Raw genomic sequence first — 27,235 nt, forward strand, 5'->3', positions numbered from 1 at the left:
GACTGGCATATTAGTCACCTATGGAAGTGCCCACAACCCAATGACCAGACCACACTACAGCCATTAAACCAAGATTTCTGGGGTGGACCAGACATCACACCCTTAGGATGCATTAGAAATCTCTGGGTTTTTCAAGGCGCAGCTGCCTGATCCCCAGCAACCATATTTGTGAAAGTCTACCAATAAGTAGACCACAGGCTGCTGGGAAAATGCCTTCATTTTGTGTCAGTCTTCTCCCTAGCCACATTCTTGACCTCGAAGGTCCTCAGGCATTGGCCAGCCTATCGCTTGAGGGTGGAAACACTGACCCAGTAAAATGATAATAACACTCCATGCCAGAATCACAGTTGTTACATCAAAGTGTCAGAATTCCAACTCAGGTCAACTGATTCCATGGTTTTAACGAATTTGCCTCAAATTTTCCATATTTTCTTTGTTCCTGTCCAATGATCTGAACCCATCCACTTCTTCAAAAACCAATTCTCCAAAACACAAGTCTGGCCAAAGCTAATTTGTCAACTTATCACATCACCAAAACTTCTCTTGAACCATTGAAAGGGTTTATAGCCATCCATGGAGCATAGTTGGTTTCAACAGATTTTGAGGATTTTTTTTCTTCCAAGGTTTTCATTTTGCCATATCTAGCCTGATGAGAGGAAGGGGGCAAGTCTTTGCCTTTCCAGAGTAGCAGCATTCTATCCCTGATACTGCCTCTGCATCGTGCCTGTGCCCTGCCTTCATTAACACTTGTTGTAGGCCCCCAAGCTCTTGACTCCATGGCTGTCAGTGTCTCAGCCTGTGCTGAGGCTGGCTTGTATAGTAGGACTCTCTGCCTTTGGTCAGGCGCTCTGGAGAGAGGGAGAAAGAGAGTCCCCCCAAATAGAGTAACAGAGAGGCTCCCCTACTGTTGGCCATTCCAGACCCATCAGAAGCTATTCCTGTGCCAATCTGAGCTAACTAATCATTCATCTAATAGATTCGCAATGCACTGACAACAGCCCTCCAGTTCAAACCCCCATGCATTATTCTAGCATTCTGTCTTGCCTAGGGCCACACACTGATCATGCTGTGTTATGAATGCTTCTTCATTTCTGTCCTACAGCACACTGTGAGTCCTTTATAGGCAAGGGCCCCCTTTCACTTCTGCACATCCAGCATCTCACACCATAGCTCTCCTACTGTTGGGATGACAATAAAGTCGATCGTTCAAACCAGAAACTTTGAGAGTGTGAAGGGCTGCTCACTCAGTGGGATACTAGGATAATTGGCATAAACCAGGACTGTCCTGAGCAGTATGAGTCATGATCACTCTATTGGTAGCAATTAACAAAATTGCTCAAATAAAAGACATTCACAGAATTGGCTCACTTCCTGTTAATTTTATAGTTTGGATGTTTCCCAGCAGAGATCAGGCTTTCCATGAGAGCCCTTGGGTGATATGAAGCACCCCTCTTCTACTCCTTCTACCCTGGTTCCTTGGCTAATGATACAGCACCAACACAGAGAAGCACTCTGTAAACACATGTTGAACTCAATTAACACACTTTGTTAAAACACTCATGTAGGTGAGGTCAAGAATATTGTTATGGGTTGAACTGTGTCCCTTTAAAAATATGTTCAAGTCTTAACTCCTGGTTCCCATAAATGTGACCTTACTTGGAAATAGCATAATAGTGTCTTTGAGGATATAATCAAGTTAAGATGAGGTTATACTGGTTTAGGGTAAGCTCTAATCCAATGACTGTTATCTATATTAGAAGAAGGAAATTTGGACACAGACACATGGAGGAAATGCTCTGTAAAAGACAGAGGCAAGGACTGGAATGATATGTCTACAAACCAAAGAACTCCAAAAATTGCTGTAAACCACCAGAAGTTAGAAGAAAAGGCATGAAACAGGCTGTCCTTCAGAGCCTCCAGTAGGAAACAACAACCCTACTAATATATTTGTTTTTGATATCTAGCCTCCAGAATTGTGAAAAAATAAATTTCTGTTGTTTTAAGCCAATCTGTATGTGGTATTTTTTTTACTGCAGCCATAGGAAATTAATACAGATGACACACGTTCATTGTAAACAAGACTAAAAATGGCAGTACCAATGCAGCCTGACATAATCAGTACTTCACACTCTTAACCTCCACCTACCTCTCTAACCTTTCCTATTACACTCCTCCGGGTATTCTCTACTCTAACCGCACTATCTTGCTCAACTTTCCAGGAACATGTTTTGCTATTCCATAACTCTGTGACTTTGCCTATGCTGTTCCCTCTGCCCTGATCTCCCACATAGTAGTTTAACAGCTAACTGCTCTAGAAGTCTTCTCTAAGCCTTTCAGGAAGATTTAAGGTTCCCTACTTTGAAGTCCTACAGATGTTCTTCCTTCTCTGCTGGTTGTTCATGATTTTGATCTCTGTTCTTGTCTATTTACCTTGTTAGGGGTTAAGCACTTCCAGGAGCTGTGCCCTACTCCTCTCTGAATCCATGATGCCTAGCAGCGCTTGGCACAGGGTAGGGACATTGTAAGAATTCAAACAACAGATTGGAGAAATTTGGCTCTGGGGAATAGTGAGAGTTTAGTAAGCAGAGAGTGGAGAGGGTCACTTTGTGGGAGGATAAGGCTAGTGAGGTGGGTTAGTTCCAGATAAGGATGGTCTGAGAAGCTGTAAAAAGAAATTTAGACCTTATCCTGCATGCTTTTAAGAGTCTATGAAGAGGGGCACCTGGGTGGCTCAGTGGGTTAAGCCTTTGCCTTCGGCTCAGGTCATGATCTCAGGGTCCTGGGATTGAGCCCCACATCAGGCTCTCTGCTCAGCAGGGAGCCTGCTTTCCCCCCTCTCTCTGCCTGCCTCTCTGTCTGCTTGTGATCTCTCTGTATGTCAAATAAATAAATTAAATTAAATTAATTTTTTTTTTAAAAGCCTATGAAGACATTATGTCTGTGACCTGAAAGGACATGTGCTAGGGAACAAAGGATCCTACAGCAGTGTAGAAGAGAGGCCAGAGTGGAAGCTGAGTAGATGTCCAATAGCATAGCTGGGAAAGATTGTCCAGTCCAGATGGGAGATGGCAAGTCAGAGAATGAACTAGGGCAGAAGTGGTTCCGATGGACTCAAGAGTTGTGTCTGTCAGAGATACAATCAGAAGTCTTCACAGACAAATCATTGGTCAAAATAGTGGAGAAAAGAAAACAAGAAGAACCCTGAGACTTTCCACCCGCAAATGTGATAGGCAATAGTGCCATCTGTCATGAGAAGACCACTCAGGAGAAGAGCATGTTTGGGGTAGGACTAGGAGTGTCCAGAAAGTGACTTCTGTTTTGGACATACCTGGAGATTCTGAGGAGACCATTGTATTAGTGATTCTGGAGCTCAGACAAGATAGCTGATTGCAGATACAGCTCTAGGAGGTGTGGAGCTGTGGGTAGGGAAGGGCTAAAAAAGTGGATGCAGTCCTCTGAGGAAAGCATACACTACAAAGACAAAGTGGGCTGTGAACAGACCCGGAAGAATACCAACAACAAGGGAGAGCCTCTCTATAAGGCATTTCCTGGATTTCCTTACTGGGAAGTGGCAAGGAGGCTGCCCCATAATTCTGTAGCCATCCACCCTCAAATCCTCTGGGCCAGCTCAGGAACAGCTCTCTTATAAGAAATAACTCTTTCAGTCTGCCGTCTCTCAAAATTATTTTTTCTGTTTGCTAATAATATTCAGGCACAAAAACTCTGGCTCACAAGCTCAGGATTAATGTGATGAAAATCCATATTCACCTTGAACAGGCTGTTTCAAATAACAGATATTTATTTGATCAGACTCCATTATGCCCTCAGCTATATCCCTGCATATAAGAAAAAAGGCTCAGCCCAAGGTTTTGGAAACCATTGTTCGGGGTCCTTTAGTCCCTGGAACACAGTAACCACTAGAAGAGACAAATTAAAAATTAATGAATGTGCTGTACTAGATGTCTTGCAGTCAAGGATATTTATGCAGATAAAAGCGCAAGGGGGGAGGGGAAGGTTTCATGGTTAATGTTTTTCTTTATAATTATTAGGTGGGGAAAATTGGTGAAGAAAATGGGGGAAGTGACAGGGCAACTGAGACAAAATTAAAATCCTGCATTAAGAAAACGAAGCAAGCAGAGACGAAGAGTGTAGAGACGATCAAGGCTTTTAGACTTGCATTGCATGGGGGAGCACAGCATACGAAAAAGTGGGGTGTATTTCAGGGTAAAGAGCAACCCCACTTCCACTCGTGCTGCTTTGCCCAAAGCCTAGCCAGCCCTGACTTGAATAATGAGGCTGTTTGGATTAGCTTGAGGCCAGCGGCAGAGACTTACATAATAGAACAAAAAAGTCTTGGGTTTTCCTACCTTTCTCAGAGAAAATATAAAGCTTCCTATACATTGTAATCTTTTGTGGCCAAGGAGTAATTTTGTGCAGCCACTATAGTGGTTACCACCAGAGGAGATGGGTGTTTCCCAATAAGAAATGAATTAAAATGCCAATAATCAAATAAAACCATCCCTTCAAATACACACACATTTGCTGAACCCTGAAAAAAAAAAAAACAAGCTAATACATCTTTATAATGACTGTAAGATCAACAGATTTTCCCCCAAAAAAGTACCTAGTGACTTAGAAGCAAATCTACATATTTTCTAAAACTACTGAAGTATCACAAACCCAGAATATAAAGAAGCTTTCCAAATCAAGCCTGAAGCAAACAAAGATTGCATTTGGTTAAAGTCGTGCTTCATAAAATATACTACTATGCTATTTTAAGATGATAACTAAAATTTTGTGGTTTAAATCCCAATAGAAAGGAGACTATACATACTGAGGATGAGGAATTGATTCAGCGCTAAAGCACATTATCTGTCAAACAGACTGGCTTTTGACAAGTTTGATCAGTTGGAGGGAGACTGCAGAGCCATAGAGCCAAGATTAGGGCTGTAATGGCCTCTCAGGTCAACTGGTTACCACTTTGCTCGGGACTGTGAGCCTGAGGCCCACCAGAGACCAGTACTGCGCTTCTCATGACATGGAGCTGATGCGAGTGTCCTTTTTCAAAGTACATAAGCCATCCCAAAGCACAGAGTCTGCCGCCTTCCCCAGCACAGTGTTGTGTGACACTCACTGTACTTCGGAACCACTCACTCATGGGAGCTTTTTGAATCAGGCTTCACCCAGAGATTCAGACCCAGAGGCTGGAGGGGTGTGTGCGGCCCTGGCCTCCGTGGTTTCTAAAAGCTTTCCAGGTGGTTCCAATGTGCAGTCACCACAAGAGCCCTGTCTTCCCCAGCCCAGCTGGTGGCTGAGTTCCCTTCCTTCTCATTCACTTTTTCTCCTGGGTCAGAGAGTGCCATTAATGCCCCCTCCTCCACCAAGTGCCTGCAGATGGTGCAAAGCCTAGTCACGCTGAAAGCTAAGAGAGTTGGTGATTGTCTCCAAGCAAGGAGTGATGTAATCTGATTTGTATTTTAAGAAAATAACCATGTAGGCAGGATGGCAGAAGGACTGACGAGGGAGAGCCTGAGGTCAAGGAGACCAGTTGGGCACTTGACCAATGTTGGCTATCAAGTCCAGGGGAAGAGAAGCAAGGGATGGGAGGAAGTGGACAGAGTTTGAAAACATATCTGAGATCACACCAAGAAATTTGTTGACTGTCAGTGAGGGCCAGGGTGAGGAATACAAGAGGGTAGAAATACAAGACAGGGAAATAAGGTTAAGAGTGACAAAATGAACTAAGAAGAAGATCAGCTGATTTGGGGAAGGAGAAAGAGCATCAGTCTGCCTGGAGCACTTGTCCTTCTTTCTTACCTACTGCCCTGAAAGGGCCCGAGCAGATGACACAGATCTAACATTAGACCTGGTGCTATGGGTTTGTGTTGCATTAATTTGTGTTTCTGTCTGGACTCTGAGCTGCTGAAGAGCAGGGAATGGTATTGTTTATCTTTTTTTAGTCTCAGCACCTAACGCAGTAAAGCACGACATAGGCACACAACAGTGTTCTTTGCTTAGAAGATGAGTGACATAATGGAATTGAGAATAGCCTCTCTGGGAAATCTCACTGTTAACATCAAGCCAGCTTTATGACATAGACAGTTTCACATAAAAAGGAGCCAAAATGCCTTATTCACCTGGGCTGCACATGGCTTGCCTGACATGATGATTCCTGCAACATCTTTTGGGAGGAAGTACTAATGAGGAAAGACTTTCAGGCTAGAACCATCATGTTTTGGTGTGGTGTGTGCTCTCCAGGGTAGGCAGCCTCTGACAAAAGCCACTGCCCATGGTGGGTGCCATCTTTCTGATTGTGGGAGAGAAGGCCACAGCAGGGCATTGAGACTGGAGCCTGTATCTGCCCTTGTCATGGACACAGCATGGGTGGAGGTGGTGGGGGATGTGGAAGGGCAAGAAATGAACTTGACCAGAATAACCCAGGGAAACAGGGGATATGCCACTCAGCTCAACAACAGAGAACTTTTTTCGAATACAATGCATGATGGTGGCAAAAGCTGCAGACGTCAAACAGTAATTTCCAAGAACACACTGAAACAGGTTATATGGCTCTTTTTCAGATTTGCCATTCTTTGCTTTCAGATCTCCTGCAATACCCCTTTTCTTTCCTGAGTTCTCTGAAATGACACACTGAATATGGTTAATTAATCAGTCAATCAATAGCCAGTGATTATCAGACAGCTGCTATATTCCTAGCAGAGAAGAAGCCACCAGCATGCAAACTGGGGGGGTCACCCAGATCATGCCTAACCTCAAATGTACCCCAGGCAGCATCTGACCAGATGCTCCATTCCCACCTTTCCTTACAGACACTTTCTAAGTAGTTTGGTCCCTCCTGCACCAGGAAATTGATCGTGTCAGCTACAGTTACACTTTTCACATGAAATCTTTCTCTAAGACTTTTTATGGTAAGCCATCTTCCTCTCCCCACCACTCCCAACCCATTCCAATCCCCAAGGAGGACAGTATTGCATTGCCAATTAGAAGTATGATATCCAGACTTCTCTGTCTGCAATGCTGTGAAGGCTTCATTTTCACATTTCTCTTTGGCTGGAAGTGTTAACTCCCCGTTTCAGGAGTTCGGGGTGGATTTTCCTTTGCACATCTATGATATTCAGTGTCTTCGCTTTCCCTGCCCTACAGGTTTTCCTTTTCCGTTTCTTATTTCCTTTAAACCAGAACTCAGCAAAATTCTGCCCTGGTCAGTGTCCATGGGGGACTGTTGCTGACAGCTTGGGAGAGAAGAACAGAAAGAAAAGGGGAAGAAGAGAAATAACGAAGAGGCCAGGAGGAGAAAGGACTCTTGAGGCAAAAGGGAGTTGTCGGAACAGTTTTGGAAACAACTCACGGCCTCCTGTTGTCTGCAGTCAGCTTTTGTTTTCAAAGTCTTGAACTCAGTCACCACTTTATTTATTCAGTTCTCTGGGCCTGATTCAGCTTTAAAATTGCCTGATACAGTTCTAAACATACTGCCTGCAAAGGCATCCATCATGGAAATGAAACCATGTTACAAAAAAACACAACTAACACTGAAAAGGGACGAATTTAAACTATGAGATGGGAAAACATTAACATATAAATATTCAGAGCCTACCTCTACCGTGCCTGCAAGAGTTCTGGGCTCTTTCTCTGTGTGTAACAGAGGCTGTGGGGGGAGAACCTCAAAGCCTGGCTAGGTTTGCTTTAGAAATAGCAGAGAATCAATGTGTAAAGGAGCAGCTACTGGTTAGAAACACACCAAGGGAAGGAGAGAAACTAGTGTGAAGCTAAGGATTGGGGCAAGGAGAAAAAGAGAATTTTTAGATCTTTTCTGCGCATTATGACAATAATCTGTCATCAGCATTTTCTTAATACACTGGGATGAAGATTCAAGTTACTTTAAAGCATTTGGGGGTAATTTCATTTTGAAAGTGACTCCACATTGAGGAAGGGTCACGTGGCAGCTTGTCTTTATACAGTTACAGATACAACTAACATATTTCTGTAGAAATTAAGTTTGATTAAGAGCTGCCAAAGAAAGCGGTATTGGTTAGAGAGGATGTTCAAGGAAAGAAAAAAAAAAAAAACAGTGAGGGAAATAAGATTCTCATAATAGTATGAAAAAATCAGTCTCAATTTTTCACCAGACTGTTCTTGAATACTAAATGGTCACTTATGGAACAACGACAATTGTGAAAGAGGCCCAGGGCCCCAGATCTCCTTTAGGTAAGACCTACTTCTTATTAAATGTAAGTCTGTGGATTCCTCTGTGGCCAAAACAGCAATGCTGACCCCACTCCCCTTCCCAATCACAGGCTAATAGGAGACACCATGGCAATGAGGGCAGGACTCCAGCTGGACAGGTTATTAGCCACACTTCACATAGGATTAGGGGCCTCCTCTTTGCTCTCTTTCAGCTGTTTATCCAGATGTGTCCACCATCTTGGAGGCTAAACAGAATCTATGAGAGAACAACCCCACTCCTTAGGGCTTATTGAAATTATTAACAAATTATCATAAGTGAGAAGTCACTTTATAGCAAAAAGAAGTGATCAGTTCCCAAAAATCACCATTCAGAATATTTGGGGGAAGAACTGTTTTCAGAGTTGCTGAGAAGGTGAGCAGGGATGTTCCCTGGCCTTACCTCCATAGCCCACTTCTTGGCTTTGAAGGTTGCATGCTGGGGGCCATATCTGGGCCCACTGGGATGAAAGAGGTTGCCCCCAGGCAGGGAGTCATGGAAATTCCAGGCTGGGCAGGTGGAGGGCTCAACCCAGAACATGCAGGCTCCAACTCTCACACCCAGCTTCCTGGCCTCTTCAAAGAGGAAGGAGGAACTCTTCCACTCTAGGGAATGTCAGGTTGTCAAAATAACCACAGCAATCCTGACCTACATTAATGTCAGCCCTAGAGTGGCCCAGGGAGGTCCAGGTTCAAGTCTTGGTGCACAGTATTTAAAACTGTATAATCACCAGGGCACCTGGGTGGCTCAGTCAGTTAAGAGTCTGACTTTAGCTCAGATCATGATCTTAGGATCCTCAGATCGAGCCCCACATCAGGATCCCACTCAGTAGAGAGTCTTCTTGTTTCTCTGTCCCTTCCCCTCAACTCTCCCACTTATACTCTCTTTATCTCTTGAATAAATAAAATCTTTCAAAAAAATAATAAAATTGTGTAATCACCATGATCACAGTTAAAGTCTGTTAAACATATACTTAGATAAAAGATTAGAAACATAGCCCATGTTTATATTAGAGCAATTCTTCTTTTCTCCATCAAATAAAACATTTCTAGCTGCCCACTTTTGAGCCAGTCATTTGTAACTTCTACAATCAGAAAATATCTCTTTTAATTGTGAAAATAATTGTAAGTCCTTGCTCTGGCTGTGATTAGGGTAATAACCTCTCCAAGCCTTGGTTTTCTCACCTAAAAAATGAGAGGTTATATGTGTGACTTGCTTGCCAAGGTCCCATTCAGCACCAATATTCTGGAAATTTGTGAGAAATTTAATTATAAGCAATACTAATTTAGCCACAAGAGAATATAGTTCTTATAAACCTGTTAGAAGTCCCAATTATTTGTATCTAATTTGACAGGAAAAAAAAATCAAATTTGGCTTGACATAAGGGAAAATCATTATATATACTAATTCTGTTTTCTCTTTTGGAGAACTTAATGATCCATTTTCATTTATCAGATTTTGTTAAGGGCTTATTATGTTCCAGGAACTCTGCCAACCATTGTTATAATCTTCACAGCAGTGTGTACTTCTATGAAATTGGTGCCTTAGGTAAGGTAATGTTAGCTGCTGTAACAGGCTACCAGCAATCAATGGCTTACTATAAGACATTGTTTCTCACTCAAAGCCCAAAATGAGCATCCCTAATTGGTGCAGAGGTGTGCTCTTCCAAGTAATGATTCAGAGGCTAAGGTTCCTCCATCTTGTGTCTCTGCTACCTTCAGAACACTTACTGGCTTATAGTCCTCTACTACCTTAATCTGGCAGAGGGAAGGAAAGCATGGAGTCTCTTCTAATAGCTAGGATTGGGATCCTCATACCTCCTGCTTATATTCCATGGGCTTTCCTCAGTCACATAACCAGGAAACACTACAGGGGGGTCTGGGGAATACAATCTTGTTGTATGCCCATGAGGAAGAGGAACAAATCTGGTGATTAGCTGTCAGTCTTTGGCATTATCCACATTTTTAAAATGAGAAAATGAGCCCCAGCAATTTGAAAGTGGGAGCTTTCAAATTCAAACCCAAGACCCCAGTTGCAACACAAAGCCACATTTCCACAAGCAGCAAGGAAATCAGAATTGTTAATGCTATGATACTGATAAGGGAAGAGGAAATAACAAACTCTTTGGGGAGGGAGGTTAGCTTTGCCATTTGGAGGTTATGGGGGACAGAGGATCACAGAAGTTAAGTCAACTGTTAAGACCAGACAACTAGTTAATGGTTACATGGAGACTCCAAGTCCAAAGCCCTATGCTTTTGCTATGCTACCAGATTTCCTGAAATTCCATCTTAAAGGATGAATGTGTGTTTGCTGGCCAACACGAGACAAGGCACTGAAGGGAGAAGGAACAGCATGTCTGTAAGTCTCCAGGCAGGATAAAGCCTTCAGAGAAAGAGCAAGTCACTTCTTGGGGTCAGTTATCTGTTACTAAAGCAATCAAACTGTCTATAGCCAGCCCCAAAGTAGATTACATCTGTAGAATATTATTTCTCAGAGAGCCCAATTGTTATATTGCCTGTCATTTTTATTTTTGCATAAAATTGAACTTTATAGTTCTGTGGTAATAAAATCCTTTCATTTATACCATGTTCCTACTCACTAAGCTTTCAGTAAGATATACTCTTTTATGTTACAGCTATATACTTTGATTAAAGCAGTTACAGATTCATCTAATTCCACATTCGAATAACCGCTCTGATCAATTTTTATTTTTCATACTTTCCCTTTTGATCCATTATCCCATTTCTCCAGAATGGCTCTAAGATAATTTCCAATCCCTGGCATTTTCTTCTATGTATAGGTGCTGACCTATATGTTTAATAGTTTTAATAGTTGTGCAAATCAGCCTGTCTTGCTCTGAGGTATTCACTATTTGCAGCATGATTAAAGTCATGAATCTCTGAAATATAACTATGTTTTCAAGATTGCCATTTAAATTATGTAAATAACTAGCCCTGTAATTAGCTCTCTCCTTTGATGAGCTTCCTCTCAGGTTCAAAGTGTGTCATCTATATTTATCAGGTTTGAGGTGTGCTTATCTCCCAGACAGACATGCCTGTGCAGGAGGTGAGGATCCCCAGGGAAGTGCCATGTCAGCATCCTGGCCATCAGCCCTCCTCTCCTTGCTCTACTCACACACGTGCTAGTCAAGTCTGGAAGATTCTTTCAAGGAATGCAAACAGTCAAACCTGTAGTTCTCCCAACTACTTTTCAGGCTCCTAAGGTTGAACACCATGTTTCTTTTTCCATATTTATCTCTGTGAAGGATAACTTTCTAGATCCTTCTAAAGGAATTCTTCATATTTCTCAATTTCACTTGCAGGTAAGGAAATAACTAAGCAATTTCCCCTCAATAATTAGGGGTTCTTCTTTCTAGCAGGGTAAAAGCTAAGGTTTCCAGGAGGACCCAGTCACTGGTACTGTCCTTGGCAGCATTCCTGTGGGATGAACACATTTAATCTGGGCTTAAATTCTGGCTCTGCTATCTATGAGCTAGCTACAAGGCAGTTAAACTCTCTGAGCATCAGGTGCCTCATTAGGAAAATGGAGTTATAATATTCACTTCACAGAGTTTTCATGAGAGCTAAGAGAGGTTAATGTATGTCAATCCCCTGGCAGTATTCCTCAGAGAAGTGTCGGTGCATTGATTACACACTGAATTCTAGACTAGAACCCCACTCCACCACTTTTCAGTCACTTTGAGCTATTTACTCAATTCCTTTGGGTCTCAGGTTCTTTATCTCTAAAATGGACTTGGTAATAGCACCTATTCATTGGATTTTTTTGAGAGTTAAACTGAGCATCAGAGCTGAGCTGGGAACCCAGTGGACACTATGTTCTTAGCTATTACCATTCGGGTCCAGTACTGACAGATGCTAAATGTTTGGGAAAGTTAGTTTCCTTTCCTTTTCAAGCCCTTCTCACAGAGGCCCCAGAGTTGGGTGGGAGCTTACTTCCACCTCACCCATGTTGGAGGGTGCTGGGCTGGAAGTAGCTAGGGACCAAAGATAGCTCTTTTTTCAGACTCTCCACAAATAATACCAGATTTCTAAGAACTAACGCTGCTGTTTGCTTTTTCCCGTCGTAAATGAATGTTGCAGCTGGGGCCATCTGCAGATTTTCATTTTGATTTTTCCATCTCTGCCATCACCCTAGTGTTCTAAACCTAAAGAACCTCAGTCACCGAGGTGACTTTCCGGAAATCTAACTGAATTCAGACCTCGCTGGTCCATCTCCTCACTCCTATCTTCCATTGTTTTTTGCTTTTTTGTTTGTTTTTGTCCCCAGAAAGCATGCTTTGATGCCCAGGACAAAGCAGCCAACAAGCCACATAGACTCCACGGCACTGTCCACTAAGCACTGGCCTGAGTGCATGGTAGGAAGGTAGCTGCTCTAGCAAATTTCTTCTGCTGAAGTGAGCTGTGACTGACTCCACAACCAAAAGGAAAGAAGTCCTAGGGCAATGGTTAGACAGCTGGACCAGAAGAAACCCTATCCATGTAGGCTGTTAGGTTTGCAAGCCAAATACTTCACATTTAAGAATGAAACTCTGCAAATCCATAAGGACAGAAAGTCAATTAATGGGAAATAGGGTGTGATTGCTTATGGATATGGGATTTGGGGGAGGATAACGAAAATGTTTCAAAACTGAAGAATGGTAGTACTTGCACAATTCTGTGACTATACTAAAAATCACTGAATTGTTCACTTTAGAAGCATGAATTTTATGGTATGTAAATTATATCTCAATAAAGTTGTTACTTTAAAAATGGAAGAAGAATGAAGTCTTAATAAGATCCTATCTGTTCTGCCAGTATTCCTCAGACCTTGGGAACTGCCAGGAAGCAGATATGCTCCTGATACACTGCCACAAACCGTGAAAATAGAACAAATATTAACTGATAACATTTTTTCCATCTAACTCAGTAGTTCTCAACTGTGAATGATTTTGTCCCAAGAGACATTTTCCAATGTCTGGAGACATGTTGGGTTGTCACAACTTGGGGGGTGCTACTGGCAACTAGTGGGTAAAGGACAGAGATGCTATTAAACATCCTACAGTATACTAGACAGCCTCCCACAGCAAAGAATCATCCAGCCCAAAATGTCAATAATGTCAAAGCTGAGAAATCAGATTTAGCCAAAATTCTATAGGTTCTTCTTAACCATCTCTCCTTTAATGCAAGCTTTTTAGGGCATTAGAAATGAGTATCTAAAACAATTCAAAAGTTATCTTCAAAGAACTTATCCCTATGTGTAACTGCAGCAATAATATCCCAGTTTCAGTTTGTTCCAGAATCACAAGGAAAATAGGTTTTTCCTGTAATTTTCTGGTTTATTCTTCTTTTGAAAGCAAGACTAGGTAAAATCTTTAGCAGAATATGTATTTTTGCTAAATCAAAAAGTTAGTGTGTTTGATTCAATTGTTCTCTAAAGTTTCCTAGGTATTCCTCTGGGCTGAAAAGCATTTTTACTTAACTGAACAAAACCCCAAAATTTCTTTTTCCTTTAAAATAAAATTTGGGGGGAAACTGTCTTGTTGGAAATATAGAAGTATGTGTTCATTATTAAGAGAATATCAGAACCAGGAGGCAGTTTGGTGGAGGGAAGGGAACCAGAGATTTGAATTACGCTGAGTTTGATTCTTAGCTCTGCCTTATCATCTATAAGGCTGTGGGCAAGTCATTGCTCTCTCTAAATCTCATTTTCCTCTCTTATAAAAATATACATAATGTCCACCATTCCAGGTTATTGTGACAGTCAAATGAAACCATGCATGTGTGGCACCACACCTATGCTCAGGGATGTCCCCCATACTCTTGATGGGCCTTGGGCCAGTCCAGACCACTCACCTCACCCCTGACACACCAATGCCACCCACCCATCCACATACATCAGTAAATATATGACCCCCTTTCTCCTTACCAGGTAGGCACTCGTCACAGTTTCTAAAAACAGCATTAAGGAAATGGGTTTTCCACAAGGGGTGGCGGTGGTGGTTGGTTATGGTTTCTGTCACCAGCAAGGCCTGGCACCTTGACTGCAACAGAAATTTGCTCAATGACACAGAAAAGATGAGTTGGGATTTGCACCTTGTACGCCACAGGGTTTCACATGACATCGGGAATATTTGCTTCCTTCATCCAACTGGCTCCTTTCTGTTTAACAATGAATAACCTTCAAGGTGGGAACCATAATTAACCTACTTTGGTTTAGATTAGCATATTTGAAACACTGTCCACAGAAGTAGTATCCCAGGACCAAGTTCACCTGCCTCTTATAATGCCAACAATCAAGTGCATGTTCTTAAACTCAGATGCCAAATGTGACTGAAGTCAAAAGCATACATATAAAAACTGGATAATACTAGAGTCTCAGCCTTCAAAGTACTTTTAATTTTAAATGAGGCAGTCTTGCTAGTTTCCCATTCCCCTTAGGAGAGAGAAACTTCTATGGAGTCCTTGATGTACCAGTTCACCTCTAGGACAGAAAGATCTACAGTGCCTTTCTCAGCATTTCACTAGAGCTTTCGAGTGCCTTGATCTGTACCCCATGATCCCAAGAGACTTAGGTCTGTATTAAGTGGACCCAGGGGTTCTGTGCTACTTTGAGCCATAAGCTGTGTGTTCGTCCTAGATTCAATATGGCCCTTCTACACCTTCCAGGACAAGAAAGGACCACACCTTCAAGGACAGCTCTAAGTTATATGCAATTACCATGCTCAATACAGCTCAGACTTTGAACTCAAACATTTTGCCTCTAGGTAAATGGAATATAGCTAATGGAATGTACCAAACAGCCCAGCACTTCATTACATGTCACAAGACTAGAAAGAAGCACAAGCACATATATCACTGATGATCATCCATTAGAGATCCACCCCAAATGACATTTTCCCTCTGCTTAGAGTGCCTATTTCCACTTTCTTCCAATCTTCATTTCATGTGAAGGCAAGAGATGCAGCTCAAAAGCTCCCACCTGTGGGAAAAAGGTTCCCATATGCCTACTGAACAAATCGCTTCCTCTTCTGGATTCCTATATGACCATGTACTTCACTTACCATTCCAGCTCCTACTGTACATTGTAAGGACCTGGTTAGGTCTGTCTCACCAAACTGAGCTGTGGGAAAACACCATATTTACTTGTTTCTGGAGTCCTAGGGCCTACCAATATCTGGAGTAGTTAGTGAAGACCTTGTGAGAAAAGGGTAAATAAGAAAAGGGAGAGGGAAGGAAAGTATAATGGGAACAACAAGAGAATGCTGAAGTTTTCCACAAAGAACAGATTTCAAGATTGAAATTGTATTAGTATCCCAGGGCTGCCGCAAAAAATTGCCACAAATTTGGTAGTCTAAAAAACAGAAATTCATTCTCTCTCAAATCTAGAGACCAGAAATCTAAAATCAAGATGATGACAAGGTCATGCTCTCTCCAAGGGCTCTACAGGAGAATCCCTCCTTGCCTCTTCCAGTTTCTGGTGGTTACTGGTATTCCCTGGCTTGTGGCCATATCACTGCAGTCTCTGCCTCCATCTTCACATGGTCTTCTTCCCCATTTGTGTCAAATCTCCTTCTCCTTTCTCTTACAGAGGTACCAGTCATTGGAGGTAGGGCTTACCCTAGATTCAGAACGATACCATCTCAAGATCCTTAACTTAATTCACGTGTAAAGACTCTTTCCAAGTGAGGTCACATTCATAAGTTCCAGGGGTTAGGATTTGCACATATTTTTGGGGGGACACAACTTGGGACTTGCACATATCTTTAACACAACTCAACCCACCACCAAAACATTTAAGACATATAGAAAATTACAATGTCCACATCTTCAACAGCCCCACTCCTACCCTGACCCAGCAATTCCCAGACTGAGGCATTATAGTCGAAGGGCTTCCCAATCTGTTTCCCTCACCAGCAGCATAGAAATAATGATGTTTCAGAGCAAGGATGCAGCCTCTCATGGTCTGAGGCCCACTTAGAGTGGATCTGGATGCTCCAGGCCTGCCCCATGGGGCTCATGATCTCAGCATTCCTGTGACCCTTTCTGCTAGAAAGTCCATCAACACTCCATAAACATATAAAAGTCGCAAAATGTGGGTTACCACTTCCAATCTCACAATACCTAAAGCTGGCAGAAGACAAGAAACATTTCCCCCAGGGAGCTTTCTTCTTCTTTGGCATCCACCCCACCAGAATTTCTTGCTCTCCTGTTGTGGCCTATGAATGGGGAAGATGAGGCAGGCCCATCTCTTCCTTCAACTGTAAAATACCAGAAGGCATCAAGAGCCTCCCTCTTTTTCCCTGTGATCTTTCTCCTCCCAAATAACGTGTACTTAATCTCTGTGGTTGTAATCCAGTTTCAAGTTTACACTCTAACTTCTTTCATTTTGTCAGCTGGATTTCAAATTATGTGCAGGGTATGCCCCAAACAACAAAGAGATCGGTATTCTTTATTCTTTCACTCCTGTGTACATATGGGGAGGGAGCTTTTCTTCAGCAGATATGTGAATTTTTTTTGTGAGGTCTTGAGAAGAAGAAGGTACAATTTTCCTCTATGTGGAACAATTCTACCCAGCCCCAATATGGGATTCAGGAAAAAGCAGTTCCTAGATAGAATTCACTTCACATCTCTATTTTGTATTCTGATGGTGATTGGAGTGTAATCTGTCCTTCCTGAAACACCCTAATCATCTAACTTGGCCAAGTTCTTTCCTAAACAAATCCTGTGCAGCTTCCAGTTCTTTTTCTGCAAGAAATACCAAATTAGCTCCTTTGTGGTTTGCTGGTAAGCCCTGAGACCTTTATTTCCTTATTAGGCACTCCCTAGCCTACAGGGAGCACTGCCTAGAATTTCTAAAACTGTCTATTGTTGAAGTTCATTTCATTTCATTTCTGTGCCTGCTTCCGTTGGTGATCTCAAACATGGGCTGTATATCAAAATGTTACCAGAGGGGGAAAAATACATGAATAAGATGATTATGATGGTAAAAGAATCCAATTCATTTAAAATACCCACATTCTTTTCAGATTTAATCATTCATTCTTCTGTACAAGGATGATAGTCAGTGTTGGCTGATCTTAAAGATAACCAGTTAAATTTTCTAGGAATATATTCTCAAGCGTGCTGCAAAATATGTGTGGTTCAGCTTTCCATATTTAAATGGGAAGGTAATTTTTATAAAAGCAATTTCTGCAGAGGATATTCAAACTCTCATTTACAGAGCTGAGGATGTAATTTTGGTGGGCAGAGTCAGTGTGCCCTTGCTGGACTCACGCAGCAAGGACCCTGACAACCTTGGGAATTTGACAGGGCTCATTTGCAGCTTCAAAGACAGGAACCACTTAAATTCACAGCCTTTATAGCAGTTGGATATAAGGAATTGTGGTGATGCTGACATTTTGCCCCTTAATTCAGCTGTGAGTCAGAGCATAAACTATCACATTGCCAAAATTTTTAAGGGATGATTTTCATGTGTAGGCTGGATTTAGACAGGCCATATATATATATGCTTGTCCAATGCCCTGCAACTCCTCTGGGGTAGCTATATAATTTATCATCCAAACAGAGACACTTCTAAGAGGAAGAGTGTGTATACTTGTAATAACTTACAAGAATGGAAAAAATGGGGACCCCTGGGTGGCTCATTCAGTTAAGTGTCTGCTTTCAGCTCAGGTCATGATTCCAAAGTCCTAGGGTTGAGCTCCACATCGAGTTAACTAATCTGCAGGGAGCCTGCTTCTCCCTCTCCCTCTGTCTCTCCCCCAGCCCCCGGTGTTCTCTCCCTCTCTCTCTTTCTCTCTCTCTCTCAAAAGAAAAAGAGAGAAAGAGAGAGAGAATGAAAAAAATGGCATAAACCAGAACTATCCTATGCAAACTGGGAAATATGATCAATCTCTATCTCACCCACACCTCAACCTTGGACATTCCCTCCTCCCTCCTCGCAGAGACCTTGTGGATAGCCATGGTTCTGGGGGTTTAGGGGGATATTGGTGGCAGCCATCGCTATAGCACCTCCCCTCAATCTCTAATTCAGAGTCTGCCATTGTCAATATAGGACCACTTGGAGATGGCTGAAGAGTGGCCCCAGCAGGAATGCCTGTGGCTCCTAAATGTATGTGGGGGACTTCTCCATTGTCAGTCTATTCCTCAGTTGCTAACACTTACTTCATTATATGATGGCCCACCTCACTGCCAGTATCTCCTTCAACCCTTTATATCACAGAATCTAGAAGTACCCAAACTTCCACTAGGCAAAAGATGCTTAACAAGTCTTCTGGTTAAGCAACATTGGCCTTGATGACAGAAATAGATCTAGAATCATAGAGTTGGGAGAACCCTGGAGAACAAGGCTGCTACATCCATTGACCTTAAAGGAAATGGTTTCAGTTACATAAAAATACATTTTATTGTTAGAATCTGTCTAGAGATGGAGCTTCCAAAGTCTATTTTGACAAGTCTGTTCTCATATCCGCACACAAGAGCAACCGGAAACTCCTCATTTATCAATAGCTCCGCAGTTTAGGATTCATTTCCTCTAGTCTGACAGTACAGAGTGCCCCCTGTAGGACAACACCTTCTCTGCGCTTTTCTTTCTAGGCTTTTAATCATCCTTGTTTCAAGCAGTTTCGCAATGATTTTCGTAACTCACACTATCCCAGAGATGGCTTAGAAGGAAGATTTTTCCCATCTGATATTTCTAGACCCTAGAACTTGGACTGATAATAACAACATAATCATTGATGGGACACCCACATGCTATTCCACCTCACTTAGCCACAGATACCACTTCACCACTTATTTTTAAATATGGATTTCAGGGGCGCCTGGGTGGCTCCGTGGCTTAAAGCCTCTGCCTTCGGCTCGGGTCATGATCCCCGGGTCCTGGGATTGAGCCCCGCATCGGGTTCTCTGCTCAGCAGGGAGCCTGCTTCCTCCTCTCTCTCTCTGCCTACTTGTGATCTCTGTCTGTGAAATAAATAAAATTTAAAAAAAATATATGGATTTCAAATCTAGTGAGTTCGAAGCTATTATGTCCTTTTTTTCCCACTTGGTCTTTGGCTTCTAACCCCTCCTCTGGTGCATCAAGGACATTTGTGTTCATTATTATGTGTGTCTGCCTTAACTACACCGATTAAGAGGAAAAACACTTACAGATGGAAAAAAAAATTTATAAAAACCTTGCCTTGGGAGGACACACAATGCCTTGCACTTACTGAGTACTCAATATATTTGCTGAACTTAATTAACTCAAGCCCATAATGTCCTTTTTAAAAATATTTGGACATGTTTATAATGTTTCCAGTGAAGAATCTTCTGTCACCCTGAAAGAAAGTTGGGGGTATTTTGTCATCAGGAAGGTTTTGCTTATGGGACACTCTTATGAGATATGCTGGACAGAGTTCTTGGCTGGGGGCCCTCGTGGACCTGAATTACATCCTGATGGTGTCCAGTTCTGGGACCTTAAAAAATCAATTCACCTCTCTAGTCATGGTGTCCTCATTCATAAAACATAGAGCGCAAGCTAGAATCATACTCTAATCTCCCAGATTGTAAATGCCATGATTTTGTTCTTCTATTTAGATAAATACTGCATTTCTTTAAATTCTTTCTTAAAAAATTGGTCATAGAAAACATTTAAGGGGCGCTCAGTGGTTTGAGCCTCAGGTCATGATCTCAGGGTTCCTGGGATCAAGCCCCGCATCGGGCTCTCTGCTCAGCGGGAAGCCTGCTTCCCCCCTCTCTCTTTGCCTGCCTCTCTGCCTGCTTGTGATCTCTGTCTGTCAAATAAATAAAATCTTAAAAAAAAAAAAGAAAGAAAACATTTAAGACATATAGAAAATTACAAACAACATAACAACTATGCTATCCACCACTATTTAACACATATTAAAATTGTGCTGTATTTCCTCAAACTTTTCTCTTTGAGAAGGAGGAAGAAAGAAAACAAGAAAAATGCATTTGAGGGCTGTTTGAAGACTTCCCTGATCTCTTTCCAATCCATTTCCCAAAAGCTTAACACTATCCTAAGACTAGGATGCTAGTCTTTTTATCTGCATCTTTGTTTTTGTACTTTCATAATACATGCAGTTATTCACAAACCATAATTAGTGTGTTTTATGTGTTTTTCAATTCTCTATAAATGACGTCATAGCTTATATTCTTAAATCCCTCTTTTTTCTGACCTTAACTTCTGACGGGTTTAGGATTTACACTATCACTAAATCACCCTGGTAAATTTTTGCTGAGATTTTACCTCACATATCATATCCCTCATCTTATTAGTTATTCTTGTTTCTCTTGGGAGTTCATTTTGATTTATACTCAACTTCATTTAACTGTTTCCTCTTCCTTGTCATGATCTGAAAGTGTACATTCTTGAAATGGGAAAGAAAAATCTCATTCAAATTTTCAGAATTAAATTATTAAATGAGAGTGACAATTATAGAAAATTACACAATTTTGTAGTGCAGTTTCTCTAAAGAATACTTAACAACCTCTAGTGTACTTGTCCTATGGAGAAACAATTTCTACACAGTATGGAATAAAGAATAATAGTTCCATTTCATTTATAAACTGTGTCCTTTGGGAAGGCTCACAGAAAGACTTGCTAAACACTTGGATGGACTGGTAAATTTCTCATACTTATTCATCAACATTGTTTCTCCCGCAAGGTAAGCACCAAGGAAACCTCTGTCTTGCAGAATGTTGTAGAAACCAGCATGTAATAAAATTTCTGTGATAAAAGTGATGGCAGTCACTCCTCTGGATCTGAGTCACTGAGGGAAAAGGACTGAGATAAATCAAGAGAAACATTAACCTTTATTTGTTCTAGAATCACATATCCTATAATTATCAAACTAAAAGAAAATTAGTGTCAGCATTATTAAATCTCCTTCAGCTAAAAATGGGTGAGGGTGATAATGACCACTTACTTAGTTTAGAGCATCTCACATTAATATCAGAGTACAAAGCAATATTACAACATCCAGTGGAAAATGCAACTTTCTGCATTTGATAAACATTGCTGCTGTGATGTGCTGAGAGTCCAAGTTGCTGGATAAAATTATGTAAGTCAAGGAATGGTCAAGCTAGGATTTGAACTCTGATGGAGAGAATAATATTAACATTCAAAAAAGATCTTGCTGTTAGGCAACAAAAAACATTTCTAAAGCAAATGAACTATCATGCATCTGAAATAATTAACAAATTAATTCCCCATCTGGGGGAACATCTTCCAAATTGGTAGCTATCCACCTGGGAAAATGGCCCTTTTCTAAGGTCCTAAGAGACTACAGACATATGAGAAAACTCAGATTAGTACCCAACAGAGTGTGTCAGACTGAAGGATCTAGTTGTGATGTTAAACCATTTGCCATCCTGCATCTGAGACTCCAAAATCAAAATTCAAAAAGAAAGCCCTTTGAACACCTTTCTAGCTTACTAAGAGGATATAAAAAAATGCCCAGGGAAATCAAAGATGATGAGGGTATTTCTTAAGCATGAAAGTACAATATTTACACACAAGGTGCCATTACTGATCCCCAGAAAATAACAAAGAAAATCTAGCATCTAATGCGTAGTATATTTCCCTTCTACTTTCCCAAGTTCTCATCATTCATGACTACACAGAACAAGCATCATACAGCTATTCTTGACTGTTGGAAAAAATATCTCTTAAGGTACTTAAATACTATATCAATTTAATCTTTTTCTACCATTACCCTAGTAATAGCTAACATTTAGTAATTCTTCCATGAAAGGCACTGTGCTAAGCACTTCACATGCATTTTCCCCTATCATCTTCATAGTAACATGCATAAAGTGGTATTTGGGTAGTGGATAAATAACTCAATGAAAACCAATCTAAGAAAAAAGTGTACACTCTGGAAATCAGTATGGAGGTTCCTCAAAAAGTTGAAAATAGGATGAAGGGATGGGGTAACTGGGTGATAGACACTGGGGAGGGTATGTGTTGTAATGAACACTGGGTATTATATAAGACTGATGAATCACAAACCTGTACCCCTGAAACAAATAATGCATTATATGTTTATTAACTGAATTTAAATAAAATTTAAATACAATTTAAATTTAAAAGAAAAAATAATTTTTTAAAAAAATTTAAAAACAGAGCTAACTTATGAACCAGCAATTGCACTACCAAGTATTTACCCCATAAATACAAATGTAGTGATCTGAAGGGGCACCTGCACCCCAATGTTTATAGCAACAACATCCACAATAGCCAAACTATGGAAAAAGCCAAGATATTCATTGACAGATGAACGGATAAAGACGACGTGTGTGCGCGCGCGCGTGCAATGGAACACTATTTAGCCATCAAAAATGAAATCTCACCATTTGCAATGATGTGGATGGAACTAGAGGGTATAATGCTAAGCAAAATAAGTCAATTAGAGAAAGACAATTGTATGATCTCACTCATATGTGGAATTTAAGAAACAAGACAGAGGATCATAGGGGAAAAGTGGAAAAAATGAAACAAGATGAAATCAGAGAGGGAGACAAACAATAAGAGACTTTTTTTTAAAGATTTTATTTATTTATCAGATAGAGATCACAAGTAGGCAGAAAGGCAGGCAGAGAGAGGGGGGAAGCAGGCTTCCCGAGAAGCAGAGAGCCTGATGCGGGGCTTGATCCCAGGACCCTGGGATTATGCCTTGAGCTGAAGGCAGAGGCTTTAACCCACTGAGCCACCCAGGAGCCCCTAAGAGACTCATAATCATAGGAAACAAACTGAGGGTTGCTGGAGGGGAGGAGGTGGAGAGATGGGGTAACTGGGTGATGGACATTTAGGAGGGCACGTGATGTAATGAGCACTGGGTATTATGTAAGACTGATGAATCACTGAACTCTACTTCTGAAACTAATAATTTACTATATGTTAATTAATTAGTTTAATTAATAAAAATTAATTTAAATAATTTTTTTAAAAAAGAAAAAATGTATAAAGCAAAAAGACTACATGTCAAAAAGTGCAAGCCTGGCTTTAGGTGTAACTTAACGCCAGGCTCAGTGGCAAGGCCCATTCTCCTCTGGCAGAATTCCCAAGCTGCTCTTTCCCTGGATTAGCTTCATTCTCTATGTGGCCTGGGTCTTGTAATTTCAAGATGGCCAATGGCTCCAAACCTCACTTCCTCTCAAATCAGGTCTAGGGAAGAAAAGTGTCTGCTTCTATTCCAGCACTCTCAGCAAAAGTTTCTGGCTCTGAATAATTCACAAGCTGACCTCCACACCAATCACTGAGGCCAGGAAAAGCAGAATGCCATTTCTTAGGCCCAGGTCCCATGATGTATCTCTGAATAATAAGGTGAAGTCCCACCCAGGCACCTGGGCTGAGAGCAGGGAAAGGGGTGGTTCCTAGAGGGAAATTCCAGAAGAAGGGTAAGTAGATGCTGGAAAAATGCCTGATACAAAATTTATAACACTGGACAGAAAGGCTGAAAATATTCTGGGTGGGTAGAATACCAAGATGCAACAGTGTGGAGGTAAATAAACATGTTCTCTATATAAGGAAACAAAATTCATTAATCAGCAGAATTCAGTGATTAAGCAGTGGAAGACACCATTAACTAGGCCAGATACAGCTAAAGCATGGAAGGCCTTCAGTTAGACTTGGATGCATAGACTAGATTCAGTAGGTAATAAAGTCATTGTATGAACTTGGAGAACTAAGATGAAAAATAATTAAGAAGAAATGGGTTTTCTGGTATACCAGAAAGTTGGATTTGAAGATATGATTCAGAGATACCTGGGTATTAACTCTGTTTTCATTAATGCCTAATCCCTGGTGTTGCAGCTTTTTTGATGCCAAGTTTGGCTATAAGCAAAGAGAACCTAAGCATGTTTATACACATTCCCTTAATTGGAAACACATAGACTATTTGTGTAAATTTTCCTGGAATATTGATATAATCCTTGAGACTAAATGGGTGAGGTCTTAGCAAGAATTGTGTTTTCATGATCTAGAAAGAAGTAGACAATATTTTTGGCAACTCCAGAGCCTCACTGAGGATTTCAGGGGCCAAGAGAAGCTACACCAAGATACATTCTACGTGTTCCTCCTCTGCATGGCCTCACTGATTGCAGTAATATTGTATTTCTTTGGGTATTTAAGAGAGGAACTTAACAGAACTTTACACTCGAGGGTAGTGCAGGGGAGTCTGTGGTAGGAGACATACCTATCTACCTGATAAGAGTGTTTTTCCACCAACCCATACCCCAACAGCAACATCACAGTTGCTGTCTAAAGTAGGATTGACACAAAATCCCTTCACAGCTGCTATGCTGGACTTTGAATGAAATGCTGAGAAGTAAAAGAAGGAATATCACACACACACACACACACACACCCCAAAAAAGCATACCAACAGCATAGTCCTTAATATGAAACCATAAAATAAGACTGTTATTTTTTTTAGGTATATTTTGAGGGAGAGACATATTAGTGGAATTCATCTATTTATCTACCTACAACAGGTCAGCCCAAGGGTATAATTTCAAAGTCATTTTTCAGGGTAAGATGTCCCTGAGCATGGTTTTCTGGCTTCTCCTAAATAAGCCAGTAATGGCACTGGGGGTGATTGAAGATCCCCCAAAGATAAGAAAAGATAATGAACCAGAAATGTTTCTCTTCTCCATCATCTGGGACATACCCTGCCCCGCCTCCAGGTTCCCACCAAGCAGAATCTGGAAAACTGCTGAGGTTTTGGAAGTGTGAAGAGGTGAGGTGAACATGGAGCTGAGATTTGCTTCAAATCTTGCTCACTTAACTGCTACCACAGGGGAGATGACAAAACAAGGGAGAATTAAGTCTATTCAAAAGATTTTAAATGCTATGTTTCTTGGTTTAAAAAAAAAAAAAATGTGGTCAAGGAAACTACTAGCTCTGATTTAGAAACCTTAACTGTGAGTAATTCTGTTTCTAAAAGTGTGTGCAAATAGTTTCCCCAGCATGCAAATCTGACCTTGAGACAGATCTGGACAAATGTCCTCGGAACTAATTGGGTTAAATTTTGTGTTTTGAAGTTTCACATTTTTCTTAAATAAGAACATAGTGTTTTTATTAGTAAAAAGGTAAGCAATTGCTCTTTCAAACTTCTACTTGGAACAAGTATAAATATGTCACCTGATGCAGTAGTGGATTCCTGTGTCCCGGCTAAATGTCGAAAAAAAGGAGGATAAGGTATCATTTTCAGGATGTTCATGGCTTCCAAGAATACTGAATTAAATGCTCTCAAGACAATTCAGCAAAAGCATTAAGTATCTAACTTCTGTGTTTTAGACATGATTCTGTTTGGAGCACAAATGAACTTGCTGGATCAGAGCCAAAGGAGATAAGGAGAAGCTGACAGTGTGTCCAGTGTCTCCAAAGTTAGAAATCCTAGGAAAATAAGAGTTTTCCCTTTCTCTTGGGTCATCTCAGAATCTTGTTCTGAGACAATTTCTTTGGTAGTAAGGAGGGTCATTAGACAGCTACACCTCCCTCTTTTCTTCAATAAAATGTAGGGAAATGCTGTGGAAGATGAATATTGTAGAAGGTGGGAGAGGGGATATGAAATAGAGTTGAACTGAGGGGACAGTACTGAGCCCTGGAAGAGAAAAACTGTCAGGGTTTTTATGAGAAAATATGTCTCTTAGGGGGAGAATAATTAAAGAGAGTTGAGACAAAAAAAAAATAGGCAGGACCCCACTGGAGACAGTGTGTGCTGTCACTGGAACACTAACACAAGGGACAGAGTCACCCAGACAGGCAAGCAGGAGGGGAGTGGGTGGAGAGCCCCTGCTCCCTGCCCTCAGCAGAACGAGGCCCGCACATCCACACAACCTTCCCATGCCAGAGAACTTGCGATGGCAGCCCATACCCCATACCCCATACCTACACAAAATGACTGAGCCAAGCACTGAGACAGGGACGTCCACTGAGACTTCACTAGAAGAGAACCCATAACTGAACTTTCAAAGGAAAAGAGAGCATGGAGAAGAAAGCTACATTCTTCAGCAGTACTGGCCTTCAACCTGGCCAAGATGAACCCCATCTTGGGCCCCATACTTGACAGGGCCCTGTGTATTGATTCATAAATATATTGTCTGATAAGAGCAAATGCAAAAAACAAACAAAAACAAAAAGCAAATACCTGACTAGCCACCTAGGATCAGGGGGTACACTTCAAACAGATTGGTAATCAAATCCTCAGACCAAACTATTAAAATACCCAGACAAAAAGGAATATATTCCGAGTTAGACATTGACCTGCTCCATGACCCTAAAAAACTGGAGGCAGAAAGAACATTCAGGGTCCCTGGGCTCTGATTCTGTGTGCTAGGAGACAATGGCCTTCAGGAATATATGTGATTATTCCTTAAATTGAAATGCATGGTTGCTTGAGTAATACATTCTGGAATGCTAATGTGAGCTCAGGTCTGAGGTCTGTGCAACAGTGAGGACTGATGGGGACCTGGGGAGTGGACAGTATTGCCAACAGCTATGCCTGCCACAAAGCAATCTGGGGCCACAGGAAGCCGCTCAGCAATAGGCCATCTCTTCCTGCCTCTTCCTCCCTCACATCTTGTAAGACTGTATCCTTGGCTGATCAAACTAGAAACTTAATGTAACCTTGCTGCTAAGTAATGTGAGGATGTTGAGGGCAGGTGGAGGTGGGGTGGGGGAGGAGGACCTCTTTTTGCCAGACTTGATGCACTGAAGCCCACTTGATGCATCACATACCTTATCTTGAAAAATGTTACCTAGGGGTGCCTGGGTGGTTCAGTGGGTTGAAGCCTCTGCCTTCGGCTCAGGTCATGATCTTGGGGTCCTGACATTGAGCCCCAAGTTGGGCTCTCTGCTCAGCGGGGAGCCTGCTTCCCTTCCTCTCTCTCTCTGCCTGCCTCTCTGCCTACTTGTCATCTCTGACAGTCAAATGCAAAGAAAGAAAGAAAGAAAGAAAGAAAGAAAGAAAGAAAGAAAGAAAGAAAG

The sequence above is a fragment of the Mustela nigripes genome, chromosome 5, assembly GCF_022355385.1.
Source record: "Mustela nigripes isolate SB6536 chromosome 5, MUSNIG.SB6536, whole genome shotgun sequence".
Classification (NCBI taxonomy): Eukaryota; Metazoa; Chordata; class Mammalia; order Carnivora; family Mustelidae; genus Mustela; species Mustela nigripes.